We start from the raw sequence: 11434 nt of genomic DNA on the forward strand, positions 1-11434 counted from the left end.
ACCCAGTCAGGTCTGCTGTTTTCAAATTTGTGGCTCCAGTCAGACGGGCACCCATGATAAGCCCTTTATTGAATTCAGATTCTTTGATATTTCTATTGTGATCAACACTATTAACTATTACTGACCAGCAGCATTCTTAAATAGTTGCTGTGGTGACACACATTACCACGTATCTTGCATATATGCCGCATGCAGTTCATGTATATCTGCATAAAGGTTTCTAATCCAGTATGGCCAGTATGTTTACTTTTGGAACAACACAACACATCAGTGTACAGATACTAGCTCTCCTCTAGTAGCCTTCCATTTTAACCATGAACATCCACATAACAAATAGACCAGCATTCTTCCAGAGAGTCAAAAAATCATCTCTATGGAACACATCATATCATGATGATTGAGAATGTCAACTAAGGGGGGGGGGGGAACAGATCCAGCTATGTACAAAGCAAGCAGGGAAATCCAACAACTGGAACTTCTAGCTACAGACATCTGGAAATTCACTTCAGGAGTGTCTGGCTCACACAGAGGCTATATGTGGACAGGCCAGGGTGTTGACACCAGACTTTGTATTGTATGATTGTATGCAACATTATCCCTTGTTCTTAGAGTTAAGAAGGTAAGGCACATTAACATCGGTAACATCTTAGACCATAAATGAATTGTGCTTGCATACTGTCTTCGAAAAGGTACATTGGTCGGCCCCTGGAAGCTTTGATCAGACTATGCCCCCTTTTCTAGGCTAAGCTTCACCATTTCTGCTCCAACTTTGGTAATGTTAGCTAGGCCCAAGACATGTGAGCACATTTAAATCCACCATCCAAGTTGAGCATGATAAAATGGAACCAAGATTGCTTTCCTCTGCTCATCTCGACCCCCACATCTATACAAGTATAAATGGTTTGTAGGCAGTCAGCATTAATAAATACCATGTGAAAATATTATTAGGGACAGTAGTCTCAAGAAATATATATATATAATGGAAAAACAAGGCATTTGGAGTTTAAAAAAAATTCAAGATTAGGTTCCATCTGTGCTTGGAGGGCAAACAACATATTTTTGTCAACTTCTGAGAGGAATGAAGCATTACTAACATGAATGAAACCATCCAAATGTTTGCAATGGTGATAATTATGCAATGAAAGAGTGTTAGAAGAAGCAAAAATAAGGGCAAGAAAGTAGATTATAAGTCTGCTGCCTCAGTATGATAGGACAGAAATGAGAGGGACATGACTGCCAGTGAGAAGATTATGTAGAATGCTGTGTTTATACTGTGTGAAGAGAATTTGTTGGACAAAAGGACCCGTCTGATTAACTGAACTCAATGGTTTTAGAGTTAGATGTGCTTAGAGAAAGTATTGTTCAGCAAGTTTAGAAATGCGAAACTAGAGAAATTAGGGGGAAGCAATCAAGAATCTAGCCACCCCTGGGACAAATGAGTATGATGCAGGAATGATTATGAAGAGCTGGGTAGTTTCCCAGGTTTAGAATTTGAATGGACAGATAATGACATTATGTAAGGATAACTGTGGGCACAAGAGAATGTTGATATGCATAATAAAGGAGAATATAGGAAAGGAGTTTTGACATTGATCAGCTCAGCATAGCCAAAAATTATTGGCATCAGTGAAGATATAGTTACAGATATTGTATTTTCAGAGAAGATAGAGAAAATAGGACAGGAGGAGGGGTATTATTAATGATAGCTGAAGAATATCAACCAACAAAAATAAAAGTTAAGGAAGATGGAGATATGAGGGAAATGGTTCATTTGACGCTGTCTGGTGTAAGATAGAGGTCAACAGGACAAAATACTCTCTACTATTAGTTGTTGATATACACCTGAGAGTCCAGAAGATGATGTGGATGACATGCATTGGCAGATTAGCACAAATGAGTACTGGCCAAGTACGAGACTTCAACTATGGTAGAATGTAAAGAATGTACACTCATAAAATGTGAGGTAATGCACTTTGGGATGAAAGGGTTACATACTTCATATCAAATTGGTGGTATTAGATTACAGGAAATTGATGAGGCTAGGTTTCTGGGAGTGATAGTATATAGAAATTTAAAGTTCAGAGAACATATTGCAAGAGGTGGCAAAATAGCTCGGAGGATTACTTGGGTAATGTAGAACACATTGACAAGTAAAGATAAAGGAGGTTATTATTCTTCTTTATAAGGCTATGATTCAGCTACATATTGTATACTGTGCACATATTTGGTTGCCTGCATTTTTAAGAGACTGGGAAGTGGTGGAAAGGAATCAGAGATGACTAAGCTTGTGACAGGTCTGTGGAATGTTCCCTATGCAGATAGCTTGAAGGTGTGTGGTTTGCAGAGTTTGATATGATAGAAACTAATAAGTTACTAAAGGTATTCTATAAGATTAACACAAAAGAAATTTTTCAATACATGGGGAGTGGAGGGGAAACAAAGCATGACACCTGGAAGTTACTTGGAGAGTGGTGAATGAGTGAAATGAATTGCCAGAGGTGGTTGCGACTGTCCCAACAGTGAATAAATTTAACGAGATGTTTGATAGGTATCATGTTGTTGGATAGTGTGGGTCTTCCACGGTGAATCTTTTTACTCCATGGAGTACCCATATAAATAATAATAATAATAATTATTTTAGTTCCAGAGTAAAAAAAAAAAAAAACTATAGCAAATACCCTGGATGTTATTACAGAACAAAACGTAAATTTTGTTAAATGAATAAAGAAAACTAGTTAATACTTAGTACTTGTTAATAAACTACTACACAAATCTAAGATAACAAAGCAATGTATTAAAATAAATAACTTTTATTATTAAAAGACCAGAAGATAAATGATAAAATATACAAAGAGCCAACAAGTTTCACTAGCCACTGTCTAGCATTTTCAAGGCTGAACTGGTGTGAAAACAAATGCATTGAGTTACATTTCAAACATACACTTTAGTAACTGTTAGGCTGTTACATTTTGTTCCTTCTGTTTGAAGGCTTGCATATGTTTGAAAGCTTCAGTCAGATTCCGGTACATGACCACGTGTTTTGTAGTTATTTGCATATTGTAATTCTGTCGAACTGAGAGAGATGAGATTTTTCCATGTCTTTAAGAACAATGCCCTGATTTCTATTTAAATTATTGCCTGTGCATAATACCACAGCTGCTTCTTTTAAAGTTCTGTATCTGTAGTCATTCTCGATGTAAGGCATAGAACTGTTTTTCCAATCTATAACGTGAATTGATGTTGAGAAATGATGTGCTAAACCAGATGTGATGATTCTATTATGATTGACATCCCCCACATGTTCCTTCTGTCTTATTTCAAAACTTCTAGAAGTCTGACCAATATAAGAAAGGCCACACGTGCATGGAATTTCATACACTCCAAGACATTTAAAGAAAGGTACCTCATCTTTAGGTGATCCTAAGATATGTCTGATCATGGTAGTTGGTTTAAAAACCACTCGGATGTTGAAAATGCTAGACAGTGGCTAGTGAAACTTGTTGGCTCTTTGTATATTTTATCATTTATCTTCTGGTCTTTTAATAATAAAAGTTATTTATTTTAATACATCAGACCAAATATGTACAATTTAAAAGCAATGTATTCTATTTCCTCTTAATGTATATTAAATTTTAATTTTTTAAAATTAATGTTTCAAGCCAATTACATAAATTATGAATCCATAATTCTCTAACATGAAGCAGTCTGACCCAGTTATCAATGATTGATTGAATATAATGTATAAACGTACTTCTGAAGATAACCTGAATGTGGTAGTTGAAACAATGATTTAACTTCATTTTATTATTACTTTGTTTTGAGCAGTTCATTAATATTACTATGTTCATCCATCATTTCCCACCATTTTCCTGCTGAATAATAAATATACCATTTCTTTATCTCTCCTTGTAGCTATTTATTGGCTTTATTTTTAGGATTACCGATTTTAGGAAAATTGAGTGGCTGTTCAGCAGATTATACAAGGAATAACATGTCATTTGTATTTACTAAATCCAAGGGTTAACTAAGGATATATTCATGATTACTGTACTTTATTGGTTATTGTCTTTATTATTATCTGTTTATTCTAATTTTTATTTAGTGTTTGTAATGTTGTTATGTTCCATCGAGTCATTTTCGACTCCTAGTGATCCCACGAACATACACTCTCCATTCAGATCTGTCCTTGACCATGTCTTTCAGACCCATCAAATTCTTGGTGTTCCTCTTCTCCTGCTTCCATCAACTTTAGCAAGCATCATCATCATCTTCTCTAGACCGTCATTTGCTTGCATAATATGTCCGAAGTATGACAATTTTTGCTTGATGATCATAGCTTTGAGGGAGCAATCAATCTGGCTTTATTCTGTCTATCACTGATTTATTGGTTTGCTTTGCAGTCCATGGTATTCTTAGTAAGCATCTCCAAACCCATAATTCAAATGCACCTATCTTCCTTCTTTCACTCTTTCTCAGGGTCCAACTTTCACATCCGTACAGCACCACAAGAAATACCATTGCTTTCACGATTCTGATTTTGGTTGCGAGGCTAATATCTTTAAAGATCTTGCTTAAATTTGTCATTGGTTTCTTTCCGAGTAATAATCTTCTTCTAACTTCTTCAGTACAATAACCATCTTTATCAAATTGGGATCCTAGGAGCACAAAATTGTTAACTGCTACCATTTTCTCCCCATCTACTTCAAAATCATTAAGTTCACATGTTGCCATAACTTTTGTCCTTTTGCGGTTAGGTTTAAGACCATATTTAGCACTTTTTTCTTTAACTTTCATAATACGTTCCTCCAAATCTTCTTTGCATTGTGCTAGCAAGGTGGTATCATCTGCATACCTCAAATTATTAATACTTTCCCCACCAATTTTAATTCCAACTGAAGATTCCTCCAGCCCTGCCATTCTTAAAATGTATTCGCTGTACAAGTTAAACAGGCACGGAGATAAAATACATCCTTGTCACACCCCTTTACCTATTGTGAAATACTCAGTTTGTCCAAGATCTGTTCAGACAGTAGCTTCTTATTCATAATAAAGATGCCTCAGAAAAATAATGAAATGCTCTGGTACTCCTATTGTTCTTAACACATTCCACAGTTTCACATGATCTACAGAGTCAAAAGCCTTGCTACAGTCAAGGAAACAAAGGTAGACATTCTTTTGATATTCCTGTGCTCTTTCTATTATCCATCTCACATTGGCGATTTGATCTCTTGTTCCTCTGCCTTTTCGAAATCCTGCCTGTTCATCTGGCATTTCTCTCTTCATGAATGGTTCCAGTCTTTTCTGAATGATCTTAAGTAAGACTTTACTTGCATGAGAAATCAGTGCTATAGTTCTGTAATTTTTGCACTCTCTTGCATCGCCTTTCTTCAATAAAGGTATATATAAACTGATTTTTTCCATTCCCTAGGCCATGTAGTTGTAATCCAAATTCGCTGACATAGAGCTGTTAAAATTTTAACTGCCTCTTCTCCCTGGGCTTTGAGCAGCTCAATAGATATTCCATCTCCTCCTGATGCCTTCTTACTGGATAGCTGTTGCAGTGCCCACCTCACTTCACTCTCTAGTGGTACTGGTACTGGCTCCTGTGTATTTTATTATTATTATTTGACACCTCCAGGGAGTCCAAAGACTCATCGAGGGAGAGTGTGCCAACAGCAGCGAACGATTGCTCCCCTTCCAACTACTAACCGCGTTCAAACTTATTTAACTGAGCCATTAGTAGCAGAGGTCGATCAGTAATTTTGGAGTCCTTTCTGTAAAGGGCTTCTGTATACTCACTCCATCTTTCTTTGATGTCTGCAGCTTCTGTAAGATATCCTTTGTGTTTACTTTTCAATATTGTCACCTTGGCACTGTTAGTTCTCTGATCTTTTTGAAAAGATCTCAATTTCCTTGTCTCTTCTGGCTTGTCGTTGAAACTCTGCATTCAAATGCTGTACTTCCTGCAAGTTTCACATGGCCTTCATTTTCCTCCTTTCCTGAGCAGTTTTGATGGCATCTTCTGGCAGCCATTTGGACTTCTTATAAACTGTTGGAATATTCTTCTTTTCTTCTGTTTTAATTATATCTTTAATCTCTTCCCATAGTTCATCTGGTTCTCTTTCACACAAATTGAGTGTGTTGAATCTGTTCTGTATGCTAATATTGCATTCCGCTGGTATGTTTCTAAGATAATTTCTGATCGACATGTGTTGTTTTCAGTTTCTGTAATTTCACATGTATCGTAGCCACTAATAACTCATGGTCTGTTCCACCGTCTGCACCTGGAAAAGTCTTGACAGACTGAATTGCACTTCTCCATCTTCTTTGTCCAAGTATATAGTCAATTTGATTTCTGTATTGTCCATCAGGTGATATCCATGTGTACAATCTTCTTTTGTGCTGTTTAAAGCAGGCGTTAGCAACAAACAAAGAATTCTCTGCACAAAACTCAACCAGTCTCTTCCCTGCATGGGAAAAGACTAGTTGTTCTCAACCCTAGTGTTGGTAATACTTGATCTTTAAATGGAATAAGAATCTTTAAGCATATATGTTTCAACTCTATGCTCTAAGATTCTTGTTCCATTTAGTCATAGAAATGAAAATTTTATAACATTGTTATATAAATGAAGTTTTATATAACAATGAAGAAAAGTTTTTTTAGTATTGTGATAACTCAACAAAAACACATAAAAATAACTAATAGTAATTAATGGCTAAGCATTACTAAGTGAAACTGGGCATGCAGGATGCACAGTACATCATGGTTTCTATTTTCTATTTTGTAGTAAAAATGCTATATATAACAATGAAGAAAAGTTTTTTTAGTATTGTGATAACTCAACAAAAACACATAAAAATAACTAATAGTAATTAACGGCTAAGCATTACTAAGTGAAACTGGGCATGCAGGATGCACAGTACATCGTGGTTTCTATTTTCTATTTTGTAGTATAAATGCTATATAAAGGGCTATCAAGGTTTCATGTATTTGCACTCTTACTTGCTCCCTTTTAAAATAGTCAAAAAGTCATTTTTATTATTATCATCCTGATATGTATCCTCAAGGGATATACAGGATACTATGACAATACGATATGATTAAGTTTGCATCATTACTAATGTCTTGTCAACAATTTTTCTCTAAATTAGTCTATCACTTGTCAGCCTTTCAATATTGTAAAATATATATTTGTCTTCTAGGTTACTGACTGCATCAGCACAACTAGATCCTGGTCTTCTTCTAGGTATTTTTTTCCTACCATATCATGGCATAAACACCTATTTTGGCTAACTTTTCCTCTCCCATTCTGTTCATGTGACCATACCAACTGAGATCAGCTCTTCTCACATATTTTTGAATGATAACAATCAGTTTACTCTCTTAATTTTCCTAAGATTCTCATATCTGTGGTCTCCAGTCTTTGATTAACTATTTCTGATACAACTCTCAGATCTTGGTTTAACAGTTAAAACTAGTTTCAATGCTCTTGTATACTGCTAGTTTAGTGTTATGGCTAATTCCCTCTCTTATTCCATAAAAATTTATCAAACTAGTTTCCCAACACACTGGCTTTGTTTATTCTATTCTCTATTTCCACACGATATGATTTGCAATCTTCACTAAAAATTGTGCCTAAAATAGCTGAAATATTATTATTAAGAAAGACATCCACAGAGTCAGGGACTCATCAAGGGAGGCTATATTATCCACACCAGCTGTCAGACCTGTTCTTGAATTCATTCCTACTACCTGCACTCACCACATCCAATGGTAATCCATTCCACTCATGCACCACTCTATGAGAGAAAAATTTAGCTATTACCCCCCCTTGTTGACAGCATTCATTCTCAACTTCCAAGGATGTCCTATTCTCACCCACCATAAAATGAAAAATTCCATTTACTAAAATCTTGTATGATCCTTTCAGAAGTTTGTAAGTTTCAATCATATAACCCTTCTTCTTTCTTCTGTTTGCTAGTGTCTGCAGCCTAAAAATTCTCAGTCTATCTTCATAATTAGTATTCCACAATCCTGATATCATTTTTGACACAATCTACACTGGAAACTATGAGACCAGACCTGCATGCAATAGTCCAAGTGAGGTCTTATCAAGGCCTTATAAAGAGGCAAAATGACTTCCTAATCTTTACATGTCAAGGTTTAATTTCAGCATTGCAATTACTCTTTGAGCTGTATTTGCAATCTTTGCTATATGGCCCTTGAACTTCAACTTTTGTCTACTAAAACTCCAAGATCCCTAGCCTGATCAATTTCTTCTAGCATAATCCTACCGATATACTGCTGGATATCTAATCACATCAAAGAGCATGCCTTTGCATTTACTAATACTGAAATGACAGCCATTTTCACATGCCCACAATTCCAGCCTATTCAAATCATTCTGCAAGTACTGCATTTCACCCACATTCCTGAATATGTCGCTATCTTTTGCATTATCAGCAAATAACTGTATGTCTCCTGTCAAATCCTTCCCAATGTCATTAATGTATACATTGAATAACAAAGGACCGATCCTTGTGAAACACCAGCGGTTATCTTCAATCTTGCAGCCTCACAATTCCCCACATAACACTTTTTTTGACATCTGTCAATCAGCCATCCTCTTATCCATACCAATATTTTATAATGCAATCCATATTCTTCAGTTTATACAATCTTCCATGTGGTATTCTCTAAAAAGCCTTAATGTCCAAAAGTATCATGGCATACCTTTGCAACTCAACCATCTTTTGAATGTGAGCCCTAACCAACTTTTCCATAATCTTCACCACCACTCCTGAGATAATGATATGTCAATAATTAGGTACATCAATCTTTGTATTACTCTTGTGCAATGGGAGTACCATGCATTCTTTCCACTCCAGTGGAATCTTTCCTGTTCTGAGACTCAAATTATACAGCCTGGTCAAAGGAATAGTTGGTTCAGCTGAACACTCTCTTAGATATGTGCTGATATCCCATTAGCCCAGAGATTTTCAACCGGTGTGCCGCAAGATTTATGAAAACAAATTAATTGAAAGAAATAATGTTGTAATTTGTGCATTTATTCATTAGTGTCTGGTCTTCCATCTTCTTGTGTGTAAATCAACCAAAATTATGCCTATTTTTTGCCAGATCACCAAAAGGTTGAAAATCACTGCATTAGCCCATACTGCTGAATTCTTATTCAGTTTGTGCAACATCTAGAGAAGAGGTAGCATATTTCACTTGTTGTATATGTTCACCATTGAAGATGTGGTTAAAGCTTTCCTTTATTGCTAATTTTCATGCCAAATATAACTATTATTCAAATCAGTGAAAGAATATCAGACACCTACATTGGATTTGTTAAGAGTAAATTGAATATCTGATCTAGATAAAATCTAATTGGCCTGAACACATAATAGGAAACATGAGATATACTCCAGTCATCCTGAATTTAACCTTCTGACCAGGCTTACTGAAATATGCAGTGTAACCAGTGAAACTGATACTTCAATATTTGAGCATTTGTAGCTGAATATCATCTACTCCAGCTGCCTTTTGATACTTCAAGGTCTTCATATCAACACTTGAGGTTGATAGCTTTTTGTACTTCAGTATTGATATATACTGCATCGATTGCATTCCTCTTGAATATTTTCTGCCATTGTTTTATCAATGCTTGTTTCATTTAACAATCTTTTAAAATATATGATTCAATTTACTGTTCTCTTCCCTCCTTTTCTAAGTTCTTTTTTTTTTTTTTTTTTTTCTACAGAACATTTTGCCATCTTCCTGGTATTTGTCATCCCATGACTTTCTAGCTACTTTTACACATTGTTTCACTTTCTGACATTCGTCTCAGGGCATTTACTGACTGAATTGCATGGAATTTTCAGTATGCTTTCTTCTTTATCAGGAGTGTCTCTACTTTCTTGCATCCATCAGAGTTCTACTTTTTCTATCCTTGCAGATAACTTCCACCATATGCTTCCATAGCTGAAGAAAGCAATAAATCAATGCTTTCTTCATAGTTTACCACTGAGTATCCACAGTTTGGTTCTTGTTTTCAAACTCTTTCATTTTTTCTGGAATATTTCTTTAATAGTTGGGGCTACAGTTCACTTACAAAAGCCACTCACAATTTTAATTCTTTTTAAAATTTCTTACATTTTATTTTCAGTATGGTTTTCAATTTTATCCTGCTTAAAACCAGTGATAATCACTTCCAATTTCAAATCCCCTGTATACTCTTGTATCCTAAACAAGAGGATTTATATACTGAATAAGACTTTCTTCTTGCATCTTCTCTCCATATGAATTTGTGCACATCTTTATTTTGAAACATGGTGTCAGTGATGACTAATCTGCATCCTGAATAGAAGTCTAGCAGGCACTTAACGTTATCAGCTTTTCCCTTTTCTCCAAATTTTCACAAAAATTTCTATATGCCTGGGATTTATTTACTATTCTTTCTGTTTAGATCTCCAACAAAAATCAGTTTTTCTTTTCTCTATGTCAGCTGCCATTTCTTCCATTTAGAAGAACCTTCTGTCAGACTGGGCACAAATAAGCAGGGTTTGACAAACTCACACTCACCTGCCATGGTTGAGTGTGATAACATATTTTGCCAGATGGTAAGTGCAGACTGGGCAAAATAGAATATTTCTTATTTAATGGAAAAAAAATTTCTAAACTATTTTTTTTTAACTTGCAGAAAAAACAGAAGCATAATAAATGGCCATTCAGCCATTCTAGTAACAAAAATTAATATAGCAAATTATATTTTCCAAAAAAAAAAAAAAAAGTGTTGTTTTTACTGTTCTTCATATTCTTATTGACCTCTCCTTTCTGTAATAGTTCTCACACAAAGCAAATGTTCTTCAAACAACAATTTGAACAAGTACTAATAATTGCTTCATGGAACTTCTGACTTACTGGGATGCATCATTTAAGAAAAAAAATGGGTGTATGGGATATTGGACATTTTCACTTTTTTTTTCATAGCAAGTAGGATTTTGCATAATTTGTTGAGTCCTGCAAATAAGTTTCATTGTCCAATCCCCCATTTTTAAATTTCCCCACATACTCTATTCAAAATTTCCTAATATTTATTATTTAATAGTTGTAGTCTTTTGGCTTCTTTTCTGTTGATATTTCTATGATGATGATGGTGTCAATCTTCTATTCTGTTGACATTCAAGTTTATTCCAGTAGCTGACTTTTCACACCATTTGGCCTGGTTTCCCAAATGAAAACAGTGGAGGGAGGGATTTTGTCATGTTATATCATGACAAAATCATGATATAACATGATGAAATTCCATCATGTTGTATCATGTTTGTGTCTGGTTTAAGCTGAAACAGAAAACACCTCTTATTTGGCTAAGTCCAAATTGCTAGCTCATACTAGCAGACACCTGTTAATGGGGCACACTGAAAGTGAGAA

This window comes from Typopeltis vanoorti, chromosome 7, assembly GCF_054136105.1.
Source record: "Typopeltis vanoorti isolate ZY-2024b chromosome 7, IOZ_Tvanoo_1.0, whole genome shotgun sequence".
In the NCBI taxonomy this organism is placed as follows: Eukaryota; Metazoa; Arthropoda; class Arachnida; order Uropygi; family Thelyphonidae; genus Typopeltis; species Typopeltis vanoorti.